Here is an 11896-nt window from a genome sequence, read left to right on the forward strand (position 1 = left end):
CTCTCTGTCAAGGATTGGGTGGTCGGTGCTTTAGGTTACACCCCTCACTACCCTACCCATCGTGGAATCCTTCTTGGATGATACTGTGATCGATGGTGCTTACTGTAAGCTACTGTATGAGACTACCAGGAGACTGCCTCAGCTGTCGTAGTGATCGTGCTCTTGACCCAACCGAACTGATAGTAGCTTGTTTAACCTGAGGCGCCTGCTCCCCGTACAACATTTACAAAGGCAATGGATCTGGTAGTTCAGGAGTTGTTGTTTGCCGTCGATGCCGCTCTTGTTGCCCACACAGAGAGTGCCATGCAGCACATCACGTGCAGAGGCCAGCTAGCACCCCATGATGTGTACCAACCTCCCCACATCTTCATCGACAAGACAGAACTAAAATCAGTGCACCAGAGCTCACCAGTTCACCTACCTGGGCAGACTGTACAAACGAGTGTGGAACAACAAACACCTGAAGAAAGTCACCAAAATCAGTGTGTACACAGCTGTGGTTCTGTCCACCCTCTTGGACGGCTCCGAGTCGTGGGTAGCATACCGCAAGCATCTACGACTCCTTGTTAACGCTTCCATCAGCACTGCGCCTCCGTCGTATCCTTGGCATCCACTGGAGTGACTTCATTACCAAGTCGAAGTCCCCGAGCAAGCAGACATTCCCCAGCACTGAGACCATGTTACTGAAGACACGACTACGATGGGCAGGACATGAGCATAAAATGGAAGACCACCCCTTGCCAAAGATCATTCTGTATGGCGAGCTGTCATCTGGGAGACGAAATGTATAGGGGCACCTCTAAAAAGGTACAAAGACTGCCTTAAGTCATCACTGAAAGCCTGCAACATCCCAGACACTGGTCTTCCATAGCTGATGGCCGTATTGTTTGGAGACATACCATTCAGCAAGCTGTCTCTGCCTTTGAAGTAACGAGAAGAGCCCAGCTGAAAGACAAGAGAAAGAGAGCAACAACAGGACTCCCACCACTGATCAGATTTTACCGCCCTGCAAATTACTGCAGTCGGACCTGCCTATCCCACATCGGCCTCGTCAGTCATCAGCGAGCCTGTGTCGCGGCCGAACTCCCTGGACAGAGGCAAAGAAGTGCGCCTGATTGCACTGGACATCAAAGGAGCATTTGACAAGGTCTGGCATAATGGCCTTTGCTCGAAACTCATGGCAAAATGAATATCCGGCAAACTGCTCACCTGGATTAGGAGCTACCTGACAGATCATTCCATCAAAGTTGTGTTATCTGGCCAGTCATCAAGTACTTCCTCCATCAAATTATGCATCAGTTCCCCAGGCATGCCAGGGGTGGAGAAAATGAGAATCTGGGCAGACATGTGGAAGGTGACCGTCTTTGACCATGCGCAGACAAATCTCCACTCACCACGCGTACTATTCCATATTCTGGCTCGTCAGGAAAATATTTAATATCCCGAATTATACTATGCCTTCCAGTTCCATGGTATATTAAACCGATTTGATATAGAATAGTGTTATACCATGACTTTATTCTTCTTATTTATCGTATAATAAATGTGACCAAATGACATGTATAATAGTGTGTGAATCACAAGAATAATATCATCTGCGGACTTGGCTACCAAGCATGCCGGGAAGGAGAACTGGCCTATGTCAATTCATATCATAGACATGGTATACCACTTATGGACAACGCGACTTTGTGTGACCTTGAGTGAAAGGCATTTCCCGAATATAATAGTTAAGTTCCTTGGCCACGATTACGGTGAAGGACACAGGTTCAAATCATGTTGGTCTGAAATTGCACAATGGCAGTGCGTTCAGTGATGTTGCCAATCACCGAAATATTTGAAACAGCAAAATTTCATCAATGTCATGACTGGGCATTTTATGCAATAGCGTGACAAATGGTAGCTGCTAAACAATCCAGGAAAACAACAGATTGGAGATCGTATTTTGACAGTCACGGTAATCACATGGTAATTGAGCTGTTGAAGGAAGCAAAACAGCAACAATGTCCTTGGTGAAAGACTGTAAAGGATCGAAAAAGCAGGTTTTCACCATGCATGTTCATAGGTGAACGCTTGATATTTGTAAGAACGTCGTAGTGTGAGAGGATTGTAACTTGAAAGGTTACTCTCTCACACACAGATTTACTCTAGTACATTCCGGTCACACGTGGTAGAAGAAACAATCGAGAGGGCAATCCCAACAGGATATTTGCGGATCTTAGACACTTGTATAGTGGCATAACTACATCATAAAAATAAGTAACTTACCCAGCAAACACAAAACGTTTTCGACATCATTCGCAAAAGGTTATAAAAGGTTGCCGGAAAACGTTTAAATGTCGGGTTATATAAAGGGTACATTAATGATATAAAACGTTTTCAAAACATTAAATAACGTTTGTTGGTAATTTACTGCACAGCAAACACAAATGTTTTACAGAAAACATTTAAATGTTGGGTTATATAAAGGGTATAAAAACGTTTTAATTACATTCCAAAAACATTTTTGAAAACTTGGTACCAATCATTCTAAATAGAATGTTATTTTGGGGTTGAAAAAATATTTTGCAAAAAATGTGTGCCCAAAATATTTACAATAACGTTTTTAAAATGTTTTCCCGACCTTTATATAACCCGACATTTAAATATTATTAAAACGTTTTGTAAAAAACATTTTAAGAACATTTCTGTGTTTGCTGGATGCAAATATTTTAACATAATGTTATTTAAGTGTTGACAAAATATTTGGCCAAAAATGTTTGCAAAATTAGTTTACAATGACATTTCGAAAACATTTTTAAAATATTGTTGTAGTGTGTTTTCAAACAAAACGTTTTAAAACGATTTCATGACCTTTATATAACCCGACATTTTAATGTTATTAAAACGTTTTTACCTAAACCAAACCCCAAAATATAACTTATTAAAACGTTTTAAAAACGTTTTTGTGTTTGCTGGGTTATACATGTAGCAAGGAAATTTGCAAACTACTTTTTATCATGAAATAAAAGGAATAACTCATAGTATTGGGATAAATTAAATTTAGAATATGTAAATAGCGCCCTCAATTTGCACACAAATATACAGTTTATAAAATATATATTACCATAAAAAGGCAGAAAAATATGAACAATATGAATTTAAGAAGAAAATCTAAGTTTAAAATAGCTATAAAATATATGTGTATACTGTTGGTATTGTAAAGGTCTAGAATTGAAAATTATGTAATGTTTTGTTGACACATTTATAAATGATCACATCAAACAACCGTGAAGTCCACTGAAGACTTTTATATCCTTTGCATATAAAACCCTCGCACAGATGACAATATCCACATGGTGCTCTTTTCACCTTTTAACGCAATCTTTAATGCCTTACGCCCCCGTTTCCTGTTACATTTACAGATGTGTTGTTTCATAAACCAGACTTCAGCAAGTCGAATAAGAAGAATATATTACTTTTTCGGAAGAGGTACGCACTTTGACGTATTCGAGATCTTCCCTAGGCATGCTAGTGGACTCCCACTTTTATTGTAAACAAAGATTAATGATCAAATTAAATTACTCAGTGCACGACATGACATATTCAAGTAATTAGCATCACTTTAAATAATTTGCTGACATCCCAGGCGTGGTGGCCTAGTGGTTAGAGCGTCCGCCTCACGATCGGGAGGTAAAATAATAATAATATACGGCGCTTACTATAGCGCAATACCAAACATGTTCATTGCGCTTTACAAAATAAGATCGCGGGTTCGGAATCCCGGCCGGGCCATACCAAAGTCTTTAAAAATGGTACCTACTGCCTTCTTGCCTGGCGTTCGGCATTTAAAAGAATGGAGTGGGAAAAGTTAAACACATGGCTACCAGTGGCGTAACCCCCTACTGTAGCTTTTCTGCTTGCAGACATGTGGCCTAGGGTTATGAAACGGAGATAGGCGCCGCCCAATGGGCCGAAAGGCTTGGGAAGGATTTAACTTTTAACTTTAAGGACTCTGAAATGTATTAGCGAAAGACAACCATAACTATATATGCCGAGAGCCGACGATATCGAACATCGCGGCCTCATGGAAGATCGTGCATAACATAATTATAAGCTTCTTGGGGCACATATAGAAATGGTCTTCATGAACTGATGAAGGAAACAACACTGAAAGCGTGTCCATGCAGTATCAATGTTGACTCCTTGACGTGATAGATTGATAGATAGATGATTTTTTTTGTTTTGTTTGTTTTATTTCTTCTTTAACCTGGGACACTCAATCAGTTGAAAACACAATTAATCATCTGTTCTTCCTTGAGGCCCAGGGATCAATACAACATTTACATAACATAATTATTAAGGTTTTAAGAATACTAAATACATTCAAATACATGATAATATTGCAAATTTAGATAAATACAATGTTTACAAAATAAATCAAATTACAATGTAACTTTACAACATGTTTAAAATACTATTAATACTACATACATAGGCAAAGCATATAGAATAAAGGATCAAATAATATGGGGGACCCAATAAGCATTAAAACTACTTAAAAGATAAAACACTACAAAAATCAACCTATGAACCAGCATAGCTATAAAACATTAATATTATTCAAAACTATCGATTGCACCAAATACAAACAAAATAATTCATTTAATGTCAAATACAAATAATTCAATATGGAAATTGATTGCACAAAATAGTAGTAAGGCATAGCATGATAGCATAAATATAACTCAAACAAATCTTGTTTTGCAAAATAAACGAATGAAGCCAAAATATGAAACAAATTTAAAGGCTACTATTTAAGAATCATAAAATTGAGAGTTGTATATTGTTTTGAAAGACCAGAGACCATGTCGGCTTTGCTGCAGACCGACTGTTATTTAGTATAGATTTGAGGTTAGACAAGGATAATTAAGATAAAAATTCCTTTAAAAGGACTAGGGTGGGCAAATGAAAAATTGTCAAGAGAAATGAAAGAATGAGTAAGTCAAGTTCACAATTAACAAGTACCGTCGGATCCGTAGCGGTCGCTGCGGGACAAAGAATTCAATTTTGCAGTGTTGGTGTCTTTGAAGCAGGTTCAAGTTTGACCCCTATTTTGACCTGTAACCCCTCTGTGAGCTTAACCTTTGAGGGCGCTCATCTTAAAATAATGCCAGAAAGGGTATTTCCATCCACACCAAAAAAAAAATCAAAATTTGAAAAATTGTGTTCGAAACCAATTTTGGACACTTTTGATGTCCAACGATTTTCGGGAAAAAAGCGTCATGACATCAAAAGTGTTCGAAACCGATTTCGACACTTTTGATGTCCAAACAATTTTCGGGGGAAAAAGCGTCTTGACATCAAAAGTGTTCGGAAACCGATTTCGGACACTTTTGATGTCCAAACGATTTTCGGAAAAAAGCGTCTTGACATTGAAAGTGTTCGGAAACCGATTTCGGACACTTTTGATGTCCAAACGATTTTCGGGGAAAAAGCATCTTGACATCAAAAGTGTTCGGAAACCGATTTCGGACACTTTTGATGTCCAAACGATTTTCGGGAAAAAAGCATCTTGACATCCAAAGTGTTCGGAAACCGATTTCGGACACGTTTGATGTCCAAACGATTTTCGGAAAGAAAGCGTCTTGACATCGAAAGTGTTCGGAAACCGATTTCGGACACTTTTGATGTCCAAACGATTTTCGGGGAAAAAGCGTCTTGACATCAAAAGTGTTTGGAAACCGATTTCGGACACTTTTGATGTCCAAACAATTATCGGGAAAAAGCGTCTTGACATCGAAAGTGTTCGGAAACCGATTTCGGACACTTTTGATGTCCAAACGATTTTCGGAAAAAAAGCGTCTTGACATCGAAAGTGTTCGGAAACCGATTTCTGACACTTTTGATGTCCACACGATTTTCGGGAAAAAAGCGCCTTGACATCAAGTGTTAAATCCCCTAATTTCCCTTAATTCTTGTCAATTTCCCTTAATTCACCAGAATTTCCCTTAATTCTCTTCAATTTCCCTTAACTTCCCTCAATGTTCCCAATTTCCCCTCAATTTCCCTCATTTTCCCAAATTTCCTTAACTGCCCTCTATTTTCCCAAATTTCCTTAATTCTCTTCAATTTCTCTTAACTTCCCTCAATGTTCCCAATTCTCCTCAATTTCCCTCATTTTCCCAAATTTCCTTAAATTCCTTCTATTTTCCCAAATTTCCTTAATTCACCTGAATTTCCCTCAATTTCCCTTAATTCTCCTCAATTTTCCCAAATTTCCCTCAATTTTCCCCAATTCCCCTCAATTTCCCTTAATTGCCCACAAAATCAATTAATTCACCTGAATTTCCCTCAATTTCCCTTAATTCCCCCAAAATTGCCCTTAATTTCCCCCATTCCCCTCAATTTCCCTCATGTTCCCCACTTTTCCCAAATTTCCCTTAATTGCCCTATAGGCCCTCTCCCTCACCAAGTATATAGTACTATAGCCATGCGACAAACGATGTTGACGTAACAGCATTTTTTAGAAATTGTTGAAAATCGTGTAATGCCCCTTTAATGACCTAATTAGCATATTTCGGGACGAAACTCTTTCCCAGTATGGGGCCGGTACCTGCCTTCCCCTCACCAAGTACCATAGCCATGCGACAAACGATGTTGACGTAACAGCATTTTTAGAAATTGTTGAAAATCGTGTAATGCCCCTTTAATGACCTAATTAGCATATTTCGGGACGAAACTCTTTTCCAGTATGGGGCCGGTATAGGCCCTCCCCTAATTGCCCACAAAATCAATTAATTCACCTGAATTTCCCTCAATTTCCTTAATTCCCCAAAATTGCCCTTAATTTCCCCATTCCCCTCAATTTCCCTCATGTTCCCCACTTTTCCCAAATTTCCCTTAATTGCCCTATAGGCCCTCTCTCTCACCAAGTAGTACCATAGCCATGCGACAAACGATGTTGACGTAACAGCATTTTTTAGAAATTGTTGAAAATCGTGTAATGCCCCTTTAATGACCTAATTAGCATATTTCGGGACGAAACTCTTTCCCAGTATGGGGCCGGTACCTGCCTTCCCCCTCACCAAGTACCATAGCCATGCGACAAACGATGTTGACGTAACAGCATTTTTAGAAATTGTTGAAAATCGTGTAATGCCCCTTTAATGACCTAATTAGCATATTTCGGGACGAAACTCTTTTCCAGTATGGGGCCGGTCACCAAGTACCATAGCCATGCGACAAACGATGTTGACGTAACAGCATTTTTTAGAAATTGTTGAAAATCGTGTAATGCCCCTTTAATGACCTAATTAGCATATTTCGGGACGAAACTCTTTTCCAGTATAGGGCCGGTATAGGCCCTCCCCCTCACCAAGTACCATAGCCATGCGACAAACGATGTTGACGTAACAGCATCTTTTAGCGTTTGTTACTAACGGACTAACGGACGGATGGACTAACGGACTAACAGACTAACGGACTAACGGAGAGACATGGTGACTTATAGAGCTGCTACCCGCAGCTAAAAACAGGGAAAATATGACACAACATCGATTTCCAATAGGGGAATAACACAAAACGTATAAACAAAGTTAAAAGAGTTTTTAACTTTATACGTTTATACGTTTGTTATTCCCCATTGGAGGTTGTGTCATATTTTCCTGATTTTATCTGATCTATTGCTTATCCTTTGTTCTCTGCTGGTCAGTTGGAACAGATTTTCCCTGTTTTTATATTAACCCTTCACATCATAACACAAGACGTTTTATGTTAACATTTTATATAAAACATGGTTATAAAACTTTTGTAGATAATAGTTATTTAAAACATTTTCGTAATCATACCTAGAGTTGTTTTTTTTATCATCAGATAGAAAGACTTCTGCTCATCTTCTCTGGTGAGACAACAGGGCTGGAGTATCTTTCCATATCAAAGTTTAAAAATCTGTCATATCAATTTCCTCAATATGTTGTATTGCAACTTATGAGGGGAAATGTTTGATTTTACAATATTTCGATATTATTTTTAACTTTGTAACTTTATTATGATTAACATAACTGTATTTCAAAGCGTCAAACTATATCATTATTTTGTCCCAACAAAAATAATCCAGGGAATAAAATATTCATGTGTTTATTTATTTTATTCAACCTGGGCCATTTCTACTGGTGCACATGCATTCTAATAATTTGTCTATAATACCTTATACAAGCATCACCAAGCACTATTTGTCACAAGATTTGAAAAGTAAATAGCCTATACACTGAACACAATGCACATACAAGCTGTATTTAAGTACATGCCGAAACTGTCAGTATAAATTGATATAAATTTATATGACCTTCACGATGCTATTAATTTAGCCCAAAGATTAGGAAAACTAGCAAAACTGGTGAACTGGTACTGTTCAAATAAAAACATCTGCAAATCTTGCTGCAATTTCCAAATAGTATTTCTATTACTTAAATAATTATTTTTGTTATTTCTTTTAATACAAACACATTACTGCCTATGACGACTTTATCGTATTACTTACATATCAAAATCAAGTAATAATTACAAAACTCGCCGTAAACTATCACCTCTGTGGGTGTTTGGGATATAACCGGCACGAATATTTTCTTAAACACTGCGGCATGTGAAAAAGTAGGTCAATAGTCAGAGAATACAGGGTGGGTGCGGCACGCCGCACCCACCCAAAAACATGCGGATACTGATGATATTATTGATCAAATTGGTATCATTGGACATGTTGGAACAATGTGGTCAGTAAAGAGAACTGGTCATCATTGGTGAAAAATTAAGGCTGAGTAGCCCATCCGGGTAGCCTATAAATGATGAGACTTGTACTTATCAAGAAGGTTGATGTTGAAATCGCGCATTCCGAGAAATATATGCATGTATGCAGGAGCCACTCCTGAAATGTATCTTATATCGTATCAACAGAGAGACTTTCGCGAATGGTAACCAATATCTGGAACATATGTGACGCGATCAAGCAAAATCAGTCGGAACTCGGAAATATTAAATTTTTAGTTTCTTATAGGATAGTAAAAAACATTTATAAATCTGGATTTTGCAGAAAACACCATTGAAATTGAACAGCCGGTTCCAAAGATATGAGCAATTAAAGAGTTTCCAAAACAACAGGAAACAAAAGGAAATATTTCCTTTGTATGGCTATATCTCAAAATCAATATTTCCGAGTTCCGACTTCGTGTGAAGTTAAAACATTATTTTGATTCTTTGATTCAAGCACAAGAAATGTATTCCTACCTCCCGGAATCTTTTGATGGTTACTCCATCTTTCATCAGCAAGACTGAAACGATGACCATAACATCGTGTGACCTGTTTGAACTTAGACTTGATCACAGTGTCGCAGACCCCTGGAAGTTTGAACCTGTCCCGTCTTTGTCATGTTTGTTGACTAGATGGCTGGTGTTGACTATGAATTGCACTGCCTACTTGATGCCTCGTTCAAACCACCCGTGATCTCTCTGTAGAGTAGAAAAATCTTGCCCAGGTCTAAAGTTCACAAAATGTCCAGGTGAGGAACGTCCCTGATGATGATACTGTCTGGTAAAGGATCGGCAGCGAGTGTCTTCAAAGGTGACGTCGTCATCTGCATATTAGTAGCTCATCTGCAGTGATTTGAAACTTGAAAGGTTACTCTCTCATACAGATTCCACTGGAGAGAGTCATTTCGGTTAGAGGCAGTGGACCGTGGTAGAAGTAACAGTTTGCAGTTCTGCGGATCTTTTCAAAGAAAAACTTGTATAACTAATTGGTTAAGTTTTAATTGGGGTCAAAAGTCGGATGTCTTAGAATTATTCGAGTTTAGCGAACATGGCGAAACTCGAATAATTCTAACCGATTACGAGCTAATGATGATCCTAGAACACCTAATTCGTGCCATTTGCGAGCGATATAGTAACAGTGCAGTGGGTCTGTACCCCCCCCCCCCCCCTCCCCGCCTCTTGTACGTAGCGCCGGCTGAGATGCGCCTCTCTGCTGGAAGAGATGCATTATTTTCCAGGTTCAAACGCTTCCAACTTCGTCAATATGAGGGCGCAATCACAGGGTTTAACGCAGCCAGCTGCTCTGATGCAGCAATGGTCTATATTTTGTGTGTTAAAAAAACTTAGACAAAGTATAGGACTTGAATTAATATTTTGTGATAAGACAATTCTCAAAATAAAATATATTGATATTAATCGAGCTGATCAAACTGAGGGATAGACAAGCATTATTTTCTTCCAATTTCATTAGGGCATTTGCGCGCGAAGCGAGCGAAATGTTTAATTTCATGCAGCATACTGCAGTTACTGTCCGTTTTCCTATACACAATACACAGTGCTCTCACCATTGACGCGTGACCTCCACAAATGATGTATGTTGGGAGAATGGACACTTGCCTAGTTAACATCACTGTGTGAAAAATAACCAGCCAATATTTTATTTATTCTCCAAAACTTCTAGCAAATATATTTCTCTAACATGACCTAAAATTACAGCTAGGTTAGATGTTCAGAAATGGTCGCACTTTTGTAAAATATGAGTGAGGGCAAGGCATAGCTAGCCAACTCCCCGTGTTAATTGAATGGAGATTTGACCGAAAATATTGGTATCGGACCGCTCACTTCTGAAGGATGCCACAAAAAACGGTAAAAGCTACATTTAAATTATTCTAAATAGGTTCTAGAAAATAAAGTTTTGTAACATGTCCTAAATTTTTAGCTAATTTAGATGTTTGGAGAGGGTCGCACTTTTGTGTTTTAGGAAGGATATGTAAACGACAGATAACACCAAAAATATGAAGAAATTATTTCCATACCGTGTTAAGTCAACAATCATTATGTTGCTCATTTTGAAGAATGCTGGTTAACAAAAAGCAGGTCTTTGTCTCATTTCGTGAACAATGGTACACATACCATTGTTTCCTTTCGTTTCCTTTATAATCGGTTACCCAACTGAAGCTATAATACCAGCATTATTGCGATGTCGCACATTGAAAACAGACACTCGTGCACAACCAGAGAAGATCTGATTTAATCAGTTGAGCTGCTTCAATGAGTGTTATCTTGGTTTAATAGCTTTTAATGGGGTTTAAGTCCTGCAAAGGTCGAGATGAATTCTACTGTAGACATGACTGCATCATGTGCCCAATGAATGAAAGTAATGAAGGTGAATTTTGTTATGTAAAAAGCCAGTGCGCGTTTGCAATTTAATCATTTTGGTCCAAAACATGGCGTTTTCGGGCTAAAAAGGAACCGTGCATAGGGCAGGGGGACCTGGACCCGGGCCTATCTGGCCCATGTAAATCCGGCCCTGTGCATGATGTCAGATTGATGATTTCACTTCGACATGACGGATGACTGATTTTGATTGATTGATTTTTGATAATCCAGGTAAGCAAACATTCAAAATGCAGAAATGAGAAGGCGGAATCTCCTTCTGTTTGCTAGCTCCGATTGTTTAGTTGTATTTCGCGGTCAAAAAGGATATATCTCAATATCAGTAATATTGTCCAGTTAGCCCTCATTATCCCTATTACATTACACTGTTCTTAATTTTCATTGTGACTAATATAAAGATTTTTGTAATTATTTATTGAACACTTTCATATTCCTATCATGATAAACATCTGTATAATTGCGAGTTCAAGTGAATGTGAGTTCAATTTGAATTTTGCAACGGACTTTTTGAATTGAATAACATCGTCTTTTTTTATTTCGAATATTAAATGCTAGCTCAAAACTGTATTCCAGTAACCCAACAAAATTGTTAATGTTGGCATTACTATGGGGCGGGCCCGACTCTTTGAGGTTTTTTGACTTGCTAGTAAGAAAAATGATAAGTTTGGTAACGACAACTATTAAGAGCACTTGTAAGTTGGGCGTGGTTTATGCT

Source organism: Amphiura filiformis, unplaced genomic scaffold (assembly GCF_039555335.1).
Source record: "Amphiura filiformis unplaced genomic scaffold, Afil_fr2py scaffold_59, whole genome shotgun sequence".
NCBI lineage: Eukaryota > Metazoa > Echinodermata > Ophiuroidea > Amphilepidida > Amphiuridae > Amphiura > Amphiura filiformis.